We start from the raw sequence: 20,558 nt of genomic DNA, 5'->3' as shown, positions 1-20,558 counted from the left end.
CTGACAGTCAGCTTCAATCAGACAGTGTAGGCAAAAGACATAATTTCATAGTCAGATACAAAGAACTTCACTACTCATGGCAGGAGCAGAAACCCAGTGTTTGCTCTATCTTACTAACCCTCAAATCCCTTAGAGCAAGACATGCACTAAGTACAGTATGGTACAGGAAAAGAATACTGCTTAGGGAGTCCAAATCTTTTCTAAAACATTTACATCTTTCCTTTGCTCCAGATGGAAATATTGGTTTTATATCCCGATTATAAACTATGCAAAAATCTGTGAAAAAAGTAGCTCGAAGTAAATGTAACCAGTACCTCTAGGTTCAAGGTACCTAGAAATGTGGGATACATAAAGAAAATGGTCATTAAGTTCTTTGAGCTTTCCTGATCTCATCAAGTTTCCTCTTAAGCATCTCAGTCTAGCATTCAGCAAAAGATTCAAGGAGACCCTGAATCCTTTTTGTCTGCAGAATTCTCTTTTACTTTGATGTCTATTTAGAAAACCCATTCATTTTTATTTCCCTGAATTTTAGTCTGTCTTCTCAATTTAATATGACCCTGTGTTTTGTGGAAGTTGACTATCCCCATGTGTCAATTCAGAAAGGCTGCAAGGCAAAAGCACTGTCTGAATTGCTGTGCTCACCTTATCCATCTCACTCCTCTCAAAGATTCCAGTCCTATGCTTTCTCCTTTATAATATAAGGCATTATTATAAATTTTGTCCAAATTTCTACTGGTTTGCATGGGCTTAGTACCCATTTCTTACATAATTATGATAATTTTCTTGTTTTTACCCAAACAATTCTCTAGGCAACACAATAATTGGGATTTAAGGAGCACCTACCTAAAACAAAGATTAGCTACATATATAAGATAGCATGTAGAATAATATAACACTTACACTAAAGCAAATAAATAGATTTTTTTCTCTAATGGTCATGATGAAGTCTGAGAGAAACTGAAGGCAGGCAGAGCTTTGGGGGGAAAGCTTTAAGGAGGCCGTAGAGATTGACTCTTCCCTCATCTTTGAGAAGGTGATTCATTTAAATCTTTGGCAAAATCTCAAATTGATATTAATGCTCTTATGTACTTGATAGTATAGAATTTAAATCTAAATAGAAATATCTTTTTCTTCCTTATTAATCCAGTTTCATATTGATCATGATGAATAATGTCTTAAGCCTTTTATTATGGCACTTAGATATATAATCCATGACTAGGTAAAATAGTTTATAACCTATTAGATTCATGTTCAGGCTAATGCTTGATTGGGTATATACTATTTATTTTGATAATAATTCCAGGACAGAATTAGCATAATGGGAAAATTAAAGGGAAATCTAGTATTCATTTTACTAAACAATTTTTTTCAAAATAAATAAAATAGCAATGAATATGGTTTATTTTTCACCTATTTTTTCTATATTCCCATTCTACTTTTATCCTAATAATTGTGCATTTTTAACTCCTTTGGTTATTAATTACACCTATAATAACATTATAATATTCATCACAGATGGAATTAATCTTTTCAAATTAAAATATTTTTGTTTCAACAGACTGAATTTTTAGGCCATGCTAATAAATCATTATTCCATTTTATGTTGAACAAGTCCTGAATTGCTTCTTCAGTGTCATTACTATTTAATGACAAAATTTTAATATATATTTTAATTTACTCTTCTTTTGAACTCTGAGCATTATGATACATGATTAGGACACAATTACAATACTACCAAAGGAAAAAATCAGAAATTGTATCTCAAACTTTTATGTAATACGTCCAATAATCATACTGCTTTTTACTGGTAACCAGCTTGCTGTCTTTGTAGTTATGCCAATTAATTCATTTCTTTATCTCTAAATGACTGATCTAATTTGGATGTAGCAAATATTCTTGCTTCCCAGGAATATGCTCCTCCTCTCTTTCTGACCACATAGTGCTATTGACTTTTAAATTTTGTTTCCCGTGTTTCAGGCAAGCAAATGTTTCATAATCTAAGTGTTGTCTTCATAAGCATTGGCAAATCAATTTTTAATAACTCTTATCCATATCCAAGAGCAAACCCTTATGATTTACCTCTAAAACACCAGGCCAACATCTGATGCTGGAACTCAACAAATGTATCTTTGTTTCAGCTGATCTCGGCATTGGTTATAAAAGCTCTTAAGCATCTGCCAAGAACCTTTGCCATGTATTTTACAAGTAAGAGACAAAGGGCTTTGGAATAACTAAACAAAGCACAATTTCTACATTTTGTTTATTCAGGACTCTGCTATAAATTTGAGTAGAAGGTATCTGAAAGATGGCTCATATGAGACTTAAAAGATTAGACTCCTAATTCATACTCAAAAAAGTATTCTTTCCGATGAGTCTTGGGTGATATTAAGATTTGAGTTCTCTTCTTAATTAGGAAGAATGTAATGATGTGATTAAATAAGTGTAAAATTTGATGACTGAATTCATTCCATGACCAGACCCAGCATGATGATATGATCAAATGAGCATGGTATCTTTCACATTCAAAGGCAGCATGAGTCTCTTCACATAATAATTTCTCATCTGCATTTCAGCATTCTTGGCGATGGATTGTAGTTACTGGGCATTAAACACTGAGAAAAGAATTCATGTATTCAAACATAATAGAGTTTCAGGGAAAATAAAACAATACAGAAGCTCAGTGTAATATCACTACATGCAAAGATGTCCTGTGTGAATTTTAATTTTCTAATTAACAAATGCTAATTAGATCCTAAAAGGGAAGCCTAAAGAATGAGTAACTCTCTAATTTTTTTCACCTGACAAAGAAGAAGGAAAAGAAAGAAAGAAAAGAAGAAGAGGAGTAGAAGAAAAGAAGAAGAAAGTAGAAGAGAAGAATAAGAGGAGGAGAAGGAGAAAAGAAGGAAAGTAGAAGAGAAGAATAAGAGGAGGAGGAGAAGAAGAAGAAAGTAGAGAGAATAAATAAGAGGAGGAGGAGGAGGAGGAAAAGAAGAAGAAAGTAGAAGAGAAGAATAAGAGGAGGAGAAGGAGGAGAAAGAAGAAGGAGATGAAAGAGATGAAGAAGAAAGGAGATGAAGGAGACGAAGAAGAAGAAGAAAGAAGGAGGAGGAGGAAGAAGAAAAAGGAGGAGGAGGAGAAGGAGGAAGAAGAAGAAAGAAGACAAGAAGAAAAGAAGAAGAAAAGAAGAAGAAGAAGAAGGAGAAGAAGGAAGAAGGAAGAAGAAGGAAGAAGAAGAAGAAGAAGAAGAAGAAGAAGAAGAAGAAGAAGAAGAAGAAGAAGAAGAAGAAGAAGAAGAAGAAGAAGAAGAAGAAAGAAGACGAAGAAGAAGAAGAAGAAGAAGAAGGAAGAAGAAGAAGAAAGAAGAAGAAGAAGAAGAAGAAGAAGAAGAAGAAGAAGAAGAAGAAGAAGAAAGTAGTTGAGGATGGCAATTTTTAGTAGAATCAACTTCAGGGCATAGCAATAGCACAGCAGGTAGGGTGTTTGACTTGCAAGTGAGTAGATCCAGGACGGACCTGGTTTGATTCCAGAGTCCCATATGGTCCTCCCTAGCCAGAAGCGATTTCCGAGCACATAGCCAGGAGTAACCCATCAGCATCACCAGGTCTACCCCCAAGCCCCGACCCCTCAAAAAAAGATAAATTTTGTTCTGTTTTTATTTAAAATTATGCCAAAACTGTTCTTTCTTGAACAGTACTGGTAAGGTTCCTAAAGTAATATATTCTCAAATCTTTTATATATATATATATATATATATATATATATATATATATATATATATATATATTTATTTTTTTTTCAAATCTTAAACCATGAAGATTTTTTTAAAGAATGTTATTTTGAAGCTGGCTTGGTTCTTTCCGAAATATTATGAAAATTAGCACATTGAGGTTATTTTTTTTTCTTGTGTATATGTTAGGAGTGTTTTTCCTATGATAAGTGGATAAATGTATTTTCTCAGAAGTCAGGGCTAGTTTAAGAAGCCCTGGCGGGAGGAGGGCGGGCAGACATCTGGCTTCTGGTTTCCTCCTTGATTCTGGAGACCAGCTCTTGCCAGATATGGGGTTTGGGGAGGCCCCATAACGGAACCCTTCTCCCTGGCCTGGGGAGTGCTGGGAGGCTTGGCAGGCCCCCAGCCGTCCTTGTCTTTTCCCCCTGACTCCCGGCCTTCCCTGGGTGCCAGCTCAGATGGCCAGAAGTGGGTTCAGGTAGACTCTTAGTGGTCCTCAGGTTTCCCCCCCTACCTCTCCCTACACTAATGGGAGTTCTAGCACTGGTTTATTGGGACAGTCACTGGAATTTTTTCTCCTTGTTTTCCTATTGATAGTATTGTATGCATATATTTTATATATCCATAACATCCATCTTGTATTGTGACCTTGATACTGCCCTAAAAATCTCGTTTCTAATATTTTACTGCCTCAGTCCCAACCCTTATTTCCCCCCATCTTCCCATGTAGGTGCAGCTCATGACATGAAGCTCACCACATAGAGTGATAAGTGCAGTTAGAGAAATAACTACACTGAAAACTATCATAACAATGTGAATGAATGAGGGAAAAAAGAAAGCCTGTCTCGAGTACAGGTGTGGGTGGGGTGGGGAATAGGTAGATCCGGGAAATTGGTGGTGGAAATCCTGCACTGGTGAAGGGGGGTGTCTTTACATGACTGTAATCTACAACTACAATTATATTTGTAATCACGGTGTTTTAAATAATTTATAAAAAAAAAGAAGCCCTGGCACTTCCACCAAGAGGTTTCTTAGAGTCCAAATAATAAAAAAGGAGTTGGTGAAGACGTGATAAGAAATACTGACCCAAAATAGACAATTTACAATTTATGTTCCTAATCGGAATTAATCTGGGCCTCTTGATCACATCATCCCCTGTTCCATCATTTATGAATTTCCATCTGAGTATCATTTGCAACGGATACTGTCACATCAAAAATTATTTTCCTACCTGTTTCAAGATTAATAAACTATTTTCAAATTCTTGACTAAAGAGAGGTATATGTGCATGGCCTACCTATAAAGCAATCCTGAATAGCCTCGGTATTCATATTTTGCTGAAATGACAGAGATTTTGATTTAAAACATTGATTTACAGTAGTGTTCCAGTTTTCAAAACAGAACAAAGCCTTGAATCTGATTTAAAAATAAAATGTGCATGGGGCCAGAGCAGTGGCACAAATGATAAGGCGACGAACCGAGGTTCGATCCCCCATATGATCCCCCAAACCAGGAACAATTTCTGAGCGTATAGCCAGGAGTAACTCCTGAGCGTCACTGGGTGTGGCCAAAAACTAAATAAATAAATTGCACTAATATCCATCAATCCAGAATTTGGAAGTGTAATGAATGTTAGCTGAAATAAAAACTTTTGAAACCTAAACTCATTATATTGATGAATTTATAGTGATGTTTTTAGTTTTGCAAGATATGTTTGCTCAAATATTTCTTACTTAGGACATATTAAAGAATGTTAAAATTAATCCAAATATTTTATTTAAGATGCAGACATTTGTTTCAATACCAAATGAAGTAATGTTACATGCACCATTTTCCAGACTTTATTGTTTTGCAACATGAATAAAAATCCATTTTTTTCTGTGATACACAAATATAGCAGAATATTTTAAAAAATAACCTACTTAGTGATTAAGGATCTCAAGTGTTGCCTGAAGAAAGTAGTATGTCCTATAAAAGAAATATAGAAGCAGAGGGCTAGTCTTTTCAACCATATCTGAAAAAATATTTATGTATTCTCACATAAAAAGGAAATGGGCCATAGGGCCATGGAGATAGCTCAAAGTGATGGATCACATCTTGCATGTAGGAGCATCAGGTTTGAGCCCCAGAACTACAAGATCACTTGAGCACCCTTTGACCTTCATCTCATATACCATCTGAGCATCATGAGCTATTACACATACGATCTGTTAGGTGCAGCTCTCAAGCAGTACTATCTGTGGCTACACAGATCGCCCCAAAATACAATTTTCAATGACAAATTTATAATATTTTTCCTCATTAAAAATATACAATATGAAGACAAATATAGTCTTGGTGCTAGATAGGATTTCTAAATTATTATCATGATATTCAAAGGAGCAATACTATATGGTTTAAGCTGTATTCTTTTTTCTTTTATTAAAAAAAAATAAGTTATTTGGAGAGGCACCACACCCAGTGGTTTTCAGGGCTTATTTCTGACTTTGTACTCAGGGATCACTGTGGCAGTCTTGGGGGACCATATGGGATACCAGAGATTGAACTTTAGTCAGCTGTGTGAAAGGCAAGATCTCTGCTTAATGTACTATCATCCTGGCTCCATTTTATTTTCTCAGGACATGGAAACCCCTCCTCTTGGTCCAGGAATAAGACCCTTCTCTTATTTGGGTTCAGATTCCTGGCATAAGCAATGTGTGTGCCTTTAGTCATTTCAATAATTTTGATACATTTCTATTAACCCACTTTTTATTTGTGGAAAATTATGTAAATTTTTGAGGAAGTTTCATGTACAAGTGCAATCATTATTGTAAAATAGAAAGAACCAAGTGCATACTGCAAAAAAAAAAAATTAGAACTGATTTCCGGGAATCTTTGACAGTCAATAGACAAGGGCATTAGTGACAAAATTCAAATTCTAGTGATGATAGACTAAATTCTGCCACAATTTATTCCTGTCTGGCATTCTGATGGAAACACCAGCCAAAACCACTACAAAGTCAGGATGTGTGATTTGGATCTGGTTTTGGAAAAAAATTTAAGTGCAGCAACTCTTCTAGCTTTTCTCAAATTGTGAAATATAGAAATTATGCATTATCTATTGTATTTCTTAGTAATTGTTTGCAAAGTACTTCCAATAAAAGTGCTGAAGATTATTATTTTATTGATCATTTTATGCTTGCTTTTTCCTGATCCAAATATCTCTTCTGTTTAGATAGCCTAGACTTTATTTGTGCTGTTAAAAATAGTCTATTCACCTTTATTTCATCCTTGTACAAAAGAACAGCAAATCATCTTTGTTTATGCTTATTTAACTGAACTTTTAAAAAAGAAAAACAGGAAGTAAGTCATATTTTTCACTGTAACTTAGAAACATCCTTTTGAGGTTTGTGAGAAGAGTTCACATGCTTGTAGACGTCTGAAGCTGTACTCCCAAAATTATTGCAAACCTCTGACAAATTAATAAAACTTACTTAAAATAAGAATTAGTTTTAATTAGTCCTAGGCTTATGAAGATAATGAGATCAAAGTTATAGTATATTCTTTCTTCCTAGAAAATAATGTGAAATAATTTTTACACTTGGAAAATATGAATTAAAATGAAAGAAATTAAAGTTGAACATTAATTTTAGCTGAAATTCACATTATTATTAGATTATATGACCATGCAGCATAAATTTAATATTCTTTTAAATTATCCATAGGTAATTGGGGTGGTTGGGGCAACACCTGTCATTGCTCATGCATACTCTTTCTTGGCAGTGGTTAGGGGACCATATGTGGTGATAGGGTTTGAACCAGGATCAGCAATTTTGTAAGGCAGACACCTTGACCCCCAAGGGTAAGGCACTTTTATTGCACACAGCTGACTGCTATTTTATTCCCAACAACACATAAGGTCCCCAGAGCAATACTAAAACACAGATCCAGGACATATCTCTGAGCTTTGCTAAATGTGGCACAAATCTCCCTACCAAAAAAAAACCTTAATTCATGCACTATTTCTCCAGACCCTATTTTTAGGTAATTAAATAGGAGCATTTGATTTTAAAATAAGATGCTTTAAAATTAGCAAATGTTTAGGATTTCAAATAAATTGTTTATTATGTTCTTTATAGTGTATGATGGGCAAAAACATTATGAGCCCATTTATTATAGTATAAGAAAATAGATACTGGGTATGTGGCTCAGAGGTAGGCTCTAGAAAAAGGAAGGAAGGAAGGAAGGAAGGAAGAAAGGAAGGAAGGAAGAAAGGAAGGAAGGAAGGAAGGAAGGAAGGAAGGAAGGAAGGAAGGAAGGAAGGAAGGAAGGAAGGAAGGAAGGAAGGAAGGGAGGGAGGGAGGGAGGATGTGAGAGAAGGAGGGAGGATGGGAGGGAAGGAGGGAGGATAGGAGGGAAGGAGGGAGGGAGAGAGGGAGGGAGGAAGGAAGGAGGAAGGGAAGGGAGGGAAAAGGGAGGAGGAAGGAAGGGAGGGAGGGAGGGAGGGAGGGAGGGAAGGAGGGAGGAAAAGGGAGGAAGGAAAGAAGGAAGAAGGAAGGGACGGAGGAAGGGAGGGAGGGAGGTAAGAAGAATGGAGGGAGGGCAGAGATAAGAGGGGTTAGGTAAGAAAAAACACGGAGAAAAGTAAAGCTCTTAAGCTAAAAAAGGTAAAGATAGTAATAATGGGGGATGATGTAGTAGAAATGGTCTAGACTCCTTGGCTCAGCTTCCTTTGCTGCCTTATTTAGCAGAAAGTTCCTCAGTCTTCCTCCCTTAAAAAAAAGAAAAACTGTTTCTTCTACTACAACACTCTCAGGACCTTTCCTTCCTAGAACTATTAAATGCTTGGAATCATTTCTCCTTAAATTCCAGATGTATGAACCTTGTATATAAAATGTCCTTAGCAGGATACCTACCCTTTGAAAGACTACCAGTTTTTCTATGAGGCAAAGATGTAAAGAACCAGCTTGATTATGGGAGATTGGGGCACCGAAGTCATAGGAACAGTACTGACACATGATAAAAGTCTGTCATAAGGCTATAGTGTGAGAGTCCATTTTAGAAGTGATGGCAGATCTTAGCCTGCTACACTGAGTAACAGCGGTACTGCTTCAGGCTGCAAGGCAAAGAACCAAGTAGGTTACTTTGGGTCCTTATGTTACAGCAAGTCAAAGAGGAGGATGTGTTCCCAAAGATACCTGGCAATGCAGAATAGTGTGTCACAAATTCCCAACTCTCATAAGAGTTCAAAAAAACACTGATATTACAACAGATATATAAAACATATGACTCAGCTAACCTCTGAAGAAGAGCATGAGAAAGGCAAATATATTTCACCAGTAGTATTTGAGCTTTTTAATCTTGAAACAGCTACTTCCATTGAAGATGCTCAACTTATGCTCTGTAAACTTCAAGCAATAACCACAGGTCTGAGAATTCCTCAAAACAGATACAGAATTCCTTCTGCAAGTATCAGCCCTGTTGTTATACATGCCTCTGAACTATGCCAACCCATTCCAGCATCATACCTCTGCTGGCAAGTTAAGGCAAGCCATGAACAATGGTTTCTTCTTGATTTGAGCTCTTCCCATTCACTCTAAACTTAGCTTTAAAACGTTCATTCCCCTTTGGTTCTGAGAACTTTAACCTGGATAATTCTTTGCCATTCCTATCATTCTGTAACCCAATCATTTCCTTTGAGGATTCCTGGGACCTGACTTCCAACTCCTATTGGCTCCACTCTATTCAGATTTTGGCATTTCTCTTGATCAGGAATGAGAAAATCTGTGTCACAGTTCCACCCTTTCAGAAACACAACTTTCAACTCTCACTCTCTTAGACATCTCAAACTGGTACTCTCTCTCATCACTAACCTCAGAGACCAGGGAACATTCATTGTACTTAAAGATTAAAGACCACAGGGGAAGCAAAGATGTAGTGTGCTCAACACTCATATATTCCCACAGAAAGGGACCAAGCCTCTGTCTGTTCCTTTTTTGTGGTTTTGGGGGCCATACCTGGTGGTGCGCTGGGCTTACTCAAGGCTCAATGCTCAGCTGTCCTTATATGGTATCTAGAATCAATATTGGGTCTGTTGCTACAAGGCAAGCACCCTACTGCTGTATTATCTCTTTGAACCAAACCTATGCTTTTGTGTTGTGAGTATTGTTTTTTGTTTTTTTTTTTTGAGGTCTTAGCCTATGTTCAGGTCCCAGAAATCACTACTTGCAGGCACATGAGAATATATGGGATGCCAGGGATCAAACCTGAGTCAACTATGTGCAAGGCAAGAGCTCTCTCCATACTGTACTGTCTCTCTGGTCCCATACCATGCATTTTTACTTTGATTCTCTAGCTCCTGGAATACGGAACACACCAGAAATGGCTAAAAGCTACTGATCTGACTAGAAGTTACTGTTCTTTGTGATCATGAAATATAATGATGTGAAGCAGATCTGTTTAGTTAGCTTCAGATGGGCTTCCTCTACTATTGATAATCAAAACATTTATTTTTTTCTTATTCCTTCTGACTTATTTTGCTCTCTATAATTTTATCCAAGTTACTACCATTATACTGCAAATGGTAAATGAAGCAAGGAAAGCCTCTTCAACAAATAGTGTTGGCACAATTGGTCAGCCACTTGCAAAAAAACAAAACTCAGACCTCCAGCTAAAGCTATGCACCAAGGTCAATGCAAATGGATTAAAGACCTTGATAGCAGACCTGAGTCCATAAGGTATATAGAACAACACATAGGTAAAACACTCCAGAATTGGACTTTATCATGCTAGATATTTTTAATTTGAAGCACTATGGTTTTCAACACTGTCATAATAGGGTTTCACAAATGCAAGTTCCAATGCCATACCTCTATCATCATCTCTGTGTCTCTTTCTGTTGTCTCCCCCCTCTACTACCATCTCTATACCCTTGGACAACTTATTTCTGTAGACAAGTTATTAGGTTCTATTACCTTGGTCATTTATTATTCCTTACTGTATTTCTTTATATCCAACAGATGTAGAAACAATTCTGTTTCTGTCCCTCTACTACTAACAAACTTCATGCAGCATGATACTCTTTAGTTCCATATACACAGTAATAAGCATTATTTTTTCTTATAGTCATGTCTTTTCTTATAGTCAAGTAGTATTACATTTTGTATGTATATCACAATTTATCCAATCAAGATGATATTCAAAAGGTTTTAAAGCTGGCCACGCATTCCAAGTTGGACTACAGCACAGTTTTATGCTTCAGAAGACACATTAATTAGAACCACGTAGTAAAGTTTGACTTCTAGTCTTTGTGTTATTAGTGGGTCAAGTCAAATAATCAATTAGTGTACACGTGAATGAGTTGCTTGTTATAATTTAGCTATCCAACTCTATCTCCCTTACCATCCTCACCCTACATTGGAAGAAATCTGGTAGGAAACAAACACATGAAGAAAGACAATACCACCAAGCAAGTAGAACAGGGAGATTGCTAGAAAAGGGTGCAGCTTTGTGTTTTGAGTAAAATACGAGGTATTTCTTCTGGTTGATGTCAGAATCTTCACCATGAATGATGAGTTCTTCACATGAACTCAACCTTTGCATTTGCTAGCCATATAACATATCTTTAGGTTAATTAAAGGATAATGTGAGAGAAATATTAAATGTTGTAAGAATCTAAATTTGTTTTTAAAATTTGAGTTTGATAATTAAAAAAAACTTCTAATAATGGAAGATCCAATTGAACACCAACCCAACCCATCTCAGATTTATTGGGTCCTAAATATATAACAGTGCCTGAGGTTTAATATTCAACTACCACAAAAATAAAAAACTGATAAATTGCTGAAATTTAGAAAGGTCCATAGGAATAATGCAAGGATTAGTGAATAGTGATTTATAGAACTGAGTAAACAAACAAGCCTATTATGGTTAAATGATAGCAAATACAAGACAGAAAGCTTAAAGTACTTGAAGTATATTAATGCCAATGTTAAGAATTATATTATGCTTACAGAAAAAAATACTTTCTAGAAGTTGGACAATGTGAAATAAAATTAAACTCATCCTCATTTAAGCCACCCAAAAGTTATAATGGCTATTATTTACATCATTATAAGAATAAACATTAGGTATTTTTTTCTCTCCTTCACACAGAACCACATCAATTGAACCATCTTGTTCCACCTCACAAATTGAGAGGGAATAATGGAGGGTACCAAGACCAACAGTTGTATGAACATTAAGTAGAAATAAAAAAAATGATCAGACTTAAACACCAAATCCAAAGCCAATGATAACAGAATCAATACCCAATATACAACAAGCTAGGCATGAAGGGGACCACTTATACTAACAGCTCAGGGAGTAAAGGAGGGGGATATGGTATGCATGCTGGGAACAGGGGTAGAGGGAGGACAATATTGGTGGTGGGAATGCCCCTGATTCAATGTCACTATGTACCTAAAATATTACTGTGAAAGATTTGTAATCCGCTTATTTATTTAAAAATAAATAAAATAAGTAAACACTGTGTAGATATATTTATAGAGAGATATATTTTAGAAAAATAACTTATATAAACTTATCTATGAATTAGCATTTCTCTATAATTTCACATCTTAAATAACCTAAGTTTTAAAAAGGAATTCTGTAGCCAATTTATGGAGTCTCACTATTATTAAGTCTCAGAAATTATGAATTTTTAGTGTTCTTTAAATCAAATTTATTTGACATTTGTGTATCTGGTTCAATACAATTTTGTATAGAAACAGAGTTCAGGTCATCATAGAGTTCCCAGTCCAAAGGAGCTAAAGTAAGCCAATAACCAACAGATCAAATTATAGCAGCTGTTTCTGCTAAGTAGGAAAAGACAAAGAGTATTTCAAAGTTGACAACAGCAACCTTCCTAGTGGGGGATGATATTAGAAGTGGCATTTCAGCTGAGGCCTGATTAGGGTCATCTCTGGGGGAAAGTGGGAAGGTGGAAGTTATATGAGGAGGCAGGGAACAGTTGTGTGAAAAGTCCTATGGGAAGAGAGAAAATGGGCATAATTTTTATAAATAAATTAATTTTAATTGGGCCATAACCTGCTCAGAAAAAGAAAATTTAAATGCAGGTTAAGTTACCTTCAGTCACTCAAGAGAACCCTGAACTTTAAATCATTCCATAAAAAGTGCTGTATTCCACGTGCCCATCGTATGTCATGCAATGCTACCTGGTCTCTGGTCTGGACATTTGCCTAAGTGCTGGGAGATCTACCTGCCATGGAGTTTGATGTAATACTCAGTAATCACAGACACATCTTGATAGAAAACTGAAGAGATAATTCTCCAGTGAAGAGCAGTGGAGAATTATTAAATGACATTTTTGTTTGGTTTGCTTTGGTTTTGTGGTACCTGTGTTTAGAGACTGACTGTGTTTAGAGAGTTTACTACTGGCTCGGTGCTCAGATCACTCCTGACAGGGCTCAGAGGACCAACCGCATGTGGTGGTGGATATTAAATATGGTTCAGCTGCTACAAGGGAAGCAACTTACCCATTAAATACCATTTTGACTTAAATAATTTAGATACTCTGGCTCTTAAGTAGCATTTTGACTACAATATTTTATTCTGCACAAATGTATCATGACGAAAATGTCTTATATCCCACAAAAGTAATATTGAGGTGCAAGAGAGATAGCACAATGGACCAAAGTGTACATTTTGTATAGACAGGCCCCATTTTGATTCCCAGAATCACAAATGTTCTCTTAGCACTGATATGAATAATCCCTGAAAATTCAGTCAGAATAAACCATGAACAACACTGGGTGTGGCCTAAAAACAAACGATATTCTGAAAGCTTTAGAGAAACATTTAAACGGAAATCCTTATTACATATAATTTAGGAATTTATGAGTGCTTTCTGAGTAACACTTTTTTCTCCAAAAATGATATAATTATATACAAATGAAACCACGATTGGATAAGACCTTCATTTAATTTTTTAAACAACCATGATATACAAACTTACAAAGTTTTTCATGATTTGAGTTTCAGGTATACAGTATTCAAGTACCCATCCTTCACTAGTGTATCATTTCCACCATAGAATCCCCAGTTTCCCATCTATGTTCACAATCTGCCTCTATAGCAAACAATTGTTTTTCTTTTTTTCTTTTAGACACTATGGTTTGCAATAATGTTACTGAAAGGATATCATTTATATCACTTTTCCTCCTTTCAGCGCCCAGTTTTTGTCCAGAGTGATCATTTCCCATTATCATTGTCATTGTGATCTTTTTTCTGTTCTAACTAAACTCCCCTTTGTGGCAAGCTTCTTATAGTGCACCATTTCTCCAGACCTTCATTCAGTTCTATTGTCTGTGTATTGTTTTATACAATTTTTATATATCCCACAAATGAGTATAATGGTTCTATGTATGCCTCTCTTCATCTGATTCATTTACTCATTTATTCAGTATCATTTATGATACTTGTCATACACCTTTAAAATCACTTCACTTCTTCACTTTTCCTTTCGTCTTTTTTAAATTAATTAGCACAAGTGCCTTTAATTACATCAACCCTGACCCACAGGTGATTTGTTAAACTCTGGCTCATAAAAGTGACAGGGAAGCATGAGAAAAGAAATTGGCTGTCTCAATAAGATACAAGAAGCTGCTCAGCAACCCCTGGCCAAAACTGCACTTCTCCCTGTGCATTTCTGTCTGGTTTCTTGTATGAAACTGGAAGCTGAGGTCTCACAGATATTTTTCATGTCCATTTATATATAAGCAAATTTCACAACTTTATATTTTTCTAAAGTCTGCAGATTATTCCACAGTGTAGATGTATTATGATTTCTTTATATGCTTATCTGTTCTTGGGAACTTGAGTTGTTTCCAAATTCTGGCTGTTATGAATAGTGCTGCAATAAACAGGAATGTAGGTGCCTTTCCTGCATTACGTTTTTGGGTCCCTACAGTACATTTCCAGGAGTGGCATTTCTGGGTCTTATGAAAGCTCAATTCCTACTTTTTTTTCGAGTAATGTGCATTTTTCTTTCCAAGAAGGTTGGACAGTCAACAGTACCACCAGCAGTGAATGAAAGCTTCCTTTATCTGCATTCATGTCACACTGGTTGTTGTTTACATGTGATGTTTACCAGGATTTTTGGTTAGTTTTTGGTGTAAGGGTGTATCTCATTGTTATTTTTTATTTGCATTTCCCTGATGATTAATTATATAGAGCATTTCTTTATATGCCTTTTTGCTATTTGAAATTGTTCTTCAAGGAAGTTTCTATTCATCTTTTCTCCCATTTTTTGATGGGATTGGATGTTTTGTCTGTGCCTTATATATTTTGGATATTGAACCCCTATCAGATAAGTGGTGAGCAAATAATTTCTCCTAATCTGTGTACTGTTTTTGAATTCTGATCATCATTTCCTTTAAGGTGCAGAAGCTTCTAAATCTAATTAAGTCCCATCTGCTTATATTTAGTTTGATCACTGTCATTTTTTCTTTTAGAATGCTTTCATGGAGAGATTTGCCTATGCATATGAAATCTTACGGTTTCAGGTCTGAAAAAAATTTTTTATTTCATTTTTATATTTGTGATATTGTCAGGAAAAAGTCTAAGTTCATTGTTCTGCATAAGGCTGACCAATTTTCCCAATAATACTTACTAAAGTGACTTTCCTTGCCCCACTTCTTATTTTTCACTGCTTTATCAAAGATTAATCAATAATACAACTGAGTGTCAATATTTGGATTTCTTTTTCTATTTGATTGTTCAGCTGGTCTTTCTTTATTCCAGTAACATGCTATTTTAATTATGACTGCTTTATACTACAATTTGAAGTTGGGAAAAGTGATGTCTCCCATATTCTTTTTCCCGAGCATTATTTTAGCTATTCAAGGCAGGAGGCAGGATTATTTTCCACATATATTTCATAAGTATCTGATCTACTTCTTTGGAAAATATCATGGATATTCTTATAGGGACTGTACAATGCTGTTATTTTTGAATTTCCATTTCTTTATTTTCTCTTTTTTTTTCTTGAAGTAATGCTATGAAGCTTACTTTGTATCTTCCATCTCTTTAGTTGACTTTTAATTACTTGATTTTCTAAAGAACATGGGAAAGCCATGTAATTTTATGTATTAACTTTGTAGCTTGTCACCTTACTATACAATTTTATTGTTTCTAGGAGCTTTTTGTAGTCATTAATTAGGATTTTAAATTTAGTGACATCCTCCACCAATAGTGAGAGCTTGACTTCTTCTTTTCTTATCAGGATGCCCTTAATGTCTTTTTCTTGCTTAATTGCACTTCCAGTATATTCTTGAATAGAAGTGTTAAGAGTGGGCAACTACCAGTGCCACCCAGGGATCAAAATGTAGCAAACCAAAACAGCATAGGCAGTCCAAGAGAGAAAGAGGGAGATTGAGGGAAGGAGATAAGGGGGAAGAGAGGGAAAACAGAGAGACAGAGGGAAAAAGGAAAAAGAGAGAGAGAGAGAGGTAGAAGAAATGTTGTCTTTTATTGCTATGCATCTCCTGAAGTCTGCCCAAGGCAGTGGTAGTCAGAGACCTCAGAGGAGGAAGGCTATAGTTCAGTGGCCAATCTGCTATATTTCATGCACAGGGAAAGAGAGAGAGAAAAGAGGAGCAAGTTACATCTTGTTGATGCTGTGTATAAAGCCTGCTCTGTCCAGGGAGCCTGGTTCTCTGATCCCCGACTGGCAGGCTCTGTTCCTCTGTTCCGTATTTTCCCCTCTAGCCCCCTTTCCTAACTGCCAGTCTTTACCTTTTATATGTGGACAGATGTCTGTTACAAGGGGGCATGTCCCAGTCCAGTTGCCATTGGGGGGGGAGCATCATCATCCCTAAAAGATACATTGACAGTAATCCTTTTAAATACATTAACAGACAACATTTTTGTGTGTTTCTGATCTTAGATAGAACTTTGTTTTCTCCATTGTTTATAATGTTTGCAGTGAATTATAGTAAATTATCTTGATTATGTTGCAGGAAGTTCATTAAATTCCCATTCTGTTGAGTTTTTATCTTGAATGGGTGTTGAATTTGTAAAATGCATTCTCTGCAGTTATTTCAATGATCATATAACATTTTTCCTCATATAAATTATATTGATTGATTTACATATACATATCTCAGGATGAATACCATTTGGTCATGCTGTTGATCTACTTAATGAATTGTTAGATTCAATTTGCTAGTATTTTGTTGAGGATCTTTGCATCTATGTTAATCAGAGATATCAGTCTGTGTGTGTATGTGGATGAACACTGTATCTGTCTACTTCTAATATTAGGGTATTATGCTCGCTTTGGCAGCACATATACTAAAATTGGAACATTGATACAGAGAAGATTAGCATGGTCCCTGCGCAAGGATGACACACAAATTAGTGAAGCGTTCCATATTTAAAAAAAATATTAGGGTATTGTTTGCCTAAAAGAAACTGAGAGTGTTTCTATTTCTTCACATTCCTGAAAGAATGTGAAAAGGTTTGGTAGTAGATTTTCTGTAAGTGTTTGAATGAATTCAGTAGTGAATTCATCCATTTGGATCTGAGTTTTTGTTTTGGGATAGACTTTTGATTACCATTTCTATTTCTTCAATAGTGACAAGTCTATTCAGGTGTTCTATAACTTCTTTGTTTAGGCTTGTAATGTTATAGGAGTCCAGAATTTATCCATTTCTTCTAGGTTTTCCTGTTTCATGGCATATAGATTTAAAAAGTAAACTCTAATAATCATTTGAATTTCTGTACTACTGTCTTTTTTCATTTCTGATTTGCTTTATTAGGACTATATCTTTTGAGTCTTGGTAGTGTTATATAGAGCTTGTTTTTTTATTTGTTTGTTTGGGGTCACACCAACAGTGCTCAAGCTCTGTTACTCCTGGCTCTGTGCTTAGGGATTCATTCCTGGTGGCCCTCAGGGGAGCATATGAGCTGCTAGAGATTGAATTCAGGTTGGCCACATTGCCCTACACACTGTGCTATTGCTCAAGATCCAGATCTTGTTTATTTTTTTAGAGAATCAACTCTTGGTTTCATTAGTCTTTTGGATTTTTTTTATTTCAAATTCATTGATTTCTGCTCTAAGTTTTGCTATTCCCTTTGTCCTACTTGCTTTGGGCTGATTTAGTTGGTCATTTTCCAATTTTTTTTCTTTTTTCTTTTTTGGTCTTTGATTTTTGGACCACACCTGGCAGTGCTCAGGGGTTACTCCTAGATTTGTTTTCAGTAATTGTTCCTGGCAGGCTAGGGGACCACATAGGATGCTGGGGAATTGAACTTGTGACCATTCCAAGTCATCCACGTGCAAGGCAAACTTCCTACAGCTGTGCTATTAAAAGCTATGCATTCATGATATTTATATAGGCCCTTTCTTCCTTCCAGACAAATGCTTGAAAAACTATAAAATTCTTGTTAACACTGCTTTTTCTGTGTCACAAATTCTGTTAACTCGTGCTTTCATTCACATTTGTTTCCAGGAATCTTTTGTTTTCCTCTCTGGTTGACTGGTTGCTCAGTAGTGAGATGTTTAATTTAAAGGTGTTTTATTTAATTCTCCATTTATGTTTGTGATTAACTTCTGTGTTCAAAGCATGATGATCTGAAAAAGCAGTTCATACAATTACAATACCTTTGGTTTTATTGAGTTTTCTGGTTGACTTGTGTGTGTGTGTGTTTGTGTGTGTGTGTGTGTGTGTGGCCCACATGTAGTCTATCTTAGTGAATGTCTAATGTACATTTGAGAATGTGTATTCAACTTTTGGAAAATGAATAATATGTACATATGTATGTATGTATATATGTACATATATATTTGTATATACTACTCCCCTATTTTCCATTTCTTCTTTTGAATGCTAGTATTTCCTTGCTGACTTTATTCTGGTTCATCCATCACAAGGTATTAGGCAAGAAGAGTGGAGCCTGACAGCAGCTAACCCCTCTCAAGCAGCAGTTGCCTGAACCTGTAATTGCATCTTTTGGGACCAACCCTGCCCAGAAGCATCTGTGGAAGTCAAATGATTGGAGGTGAGCTGGAACCACTCAAGAAGGGTGGAGGCAGAGGAGCCAAACCACTCTGCTTCTCTCTGCAGCCTCACATATCTCCTGGTCAAAGAACCCTACCACAAAACACATAAAACAACACACTACTAACATGACAATGGGAAACAAAGCATGCCAACACTGCTCTGAGGACAGCTCTGATGACCCGAAAAGTGCCAATCACCAATTTAGCCTCTCAGATAAGGAGCTTAGAGAAGAAATATGGAGGATGTTCATAGAACTCAAAGAAAGTATAGACTGAGATGAACAGACCACAAATAAGAATCAAGAAGATATTAAGACAGAAATCAGAAAACCCCAAACTCAAATAACAGGTCTGAACAACTCAGTAGACAAAATGAAAATCTCAGTGGAAAGCATCTCCAAAAAGGTAACAGTAGCTGAGGATAGAATCAATGAGCTGGAAGATGAGATGCATAACAACTCCATACAACAGAAAAGATTGGAAAAGAGCCTTAAAGCAAATGAATAGACAATGGAAAAAGTACTCCAAGAATGTGAACATATGAAAATAGAAGTCTTTGTTACACTCAACAGAAACAAAATAGAAATCATTGGAGTTCTAGAGACTCATGAAAATGTCCCTAGAAAGAATCAACAGTCAAGAACATCATTGCAGAGAAACTCCCAGGACTAAAGAGCGCATGCAACCAAATCCTGCATACTTGAATAGTACCAGCTAAAAGAGACCCGAAGAAAAGCATCACAAGACACATCCTAGTCACAATGATGAATCCCACAGATAGGGATAGAAAACTGAAAGCAGCAAGATCAAAAAGGGAGATTACATTTAAAGGAGCATCCTTAAGATTTACAACCGACCTGTCACAAGACATTCTCAGGGCCAGAAAGAAGTAGTGGGATATAGTGAAAAAATTCAACAAAATGAATGCTTCATCTAGAATATTACACCCAGCAATACTTTCAGGTTTGAAGGAAGTATACATAGCTTCATGGATAAACAGCAGCTCAGAAACTTTACAGATTCAAAATCAGCCTTATAGGACAAACTGAAAGATCTACTTTAAGACAAGATAGACCAAACGACACACCAAACTCCTACACAAAGATGACACTAATTCCCATGACAATTATTCAAATCAAAACAACAATAAGTTGTTATTGTTGTCTTATGAGTTGTCTTATTTCACAGAGACTGGCACATATCACAAAGAACAAGAACAATCAATGCTGGCAGGGTAATAGGTAACGAAATGTCTTCCTTGAAATATATTTTGTGTAGAACTTCTTGGACTGATGTAGAGAATGTGCTCTTTGGCCTAAATAACTGCTACTTTGTGATTGATTTTATTGTTTCTTGCTCCCACAGATACTTTGGTGTTTGTTTTTTTAAGAGATTGTTGCTTAGAGTAAGGAGTAATATACATTTGGTCTAATGTATTTGGGGTACTCAAGCTGCTCTGTTGAAAGTTCATTACACACACATACACACAAAGAGAAAGTTCATTACACAAGAATGCAATGTGGTCCTTTTGGGATATGGAAAGGAAGATTATCAGGCAGTTGTACACTGTGCTCCAGCTCTTGAAACAGTGCCTTCCACTGGTTTGACCTGTGGCAGGAGCCAAGCATTTGCTCTTGAAGTTCAAGTTTTACTGAGTATTGCTGTGTCACTTGTGTGTATATGTGTGGGAATTGTGGCACAGCATGAGTCTCCCAAATCCTTTCAAATAATTCACAGAGAAATGGGGCGGTCCCCTCATTAAATATTAACCCTGGTCAACTGGGAGGT

At 36.1% G+C, this 20,558-nt stretch overlaps 1 non-coding gene across 1 annotated transcript; it reads left to right on the top strand.

The window, feature by feature from the left end:
• Positions 1-17,035: 17,035 nt before the first annotated feature.
• LOC126017052 (U6 spliceosomal RNA) lies at positions 17,036-17,145 on the top strand. Its single transcript, XR_007498728.1, has one exon. It is a non-coding gene; the product is annotated as a U6 spliceosomal RNA (small nuclear RNA).
• Positions 17,146-20,558: the final 3,413 nt, after the last annotated feature.

The sequence above is a fragment of the Suncus etruscus genome, chromosome 8 (assembly GCF_024139225.1).
Source record: "Suncus etruscus isolate mSunEtr1 chromosome 8, mSunEtr1.pri.cur, whole genome shotgun sequence".
In the NCBI taxonomy this organism is placed as follows: domain Eukaryota; kingdom Metazoa; phylum Chordata; class Mammalia; order Eulipotyphla; family Soricidae; genus Suncus; species Suncus etruscus.
Note: the sequence above shows the minus strand (reverse complement) of the source record. Positions and strands in the feature narration are given on the sequence as shown.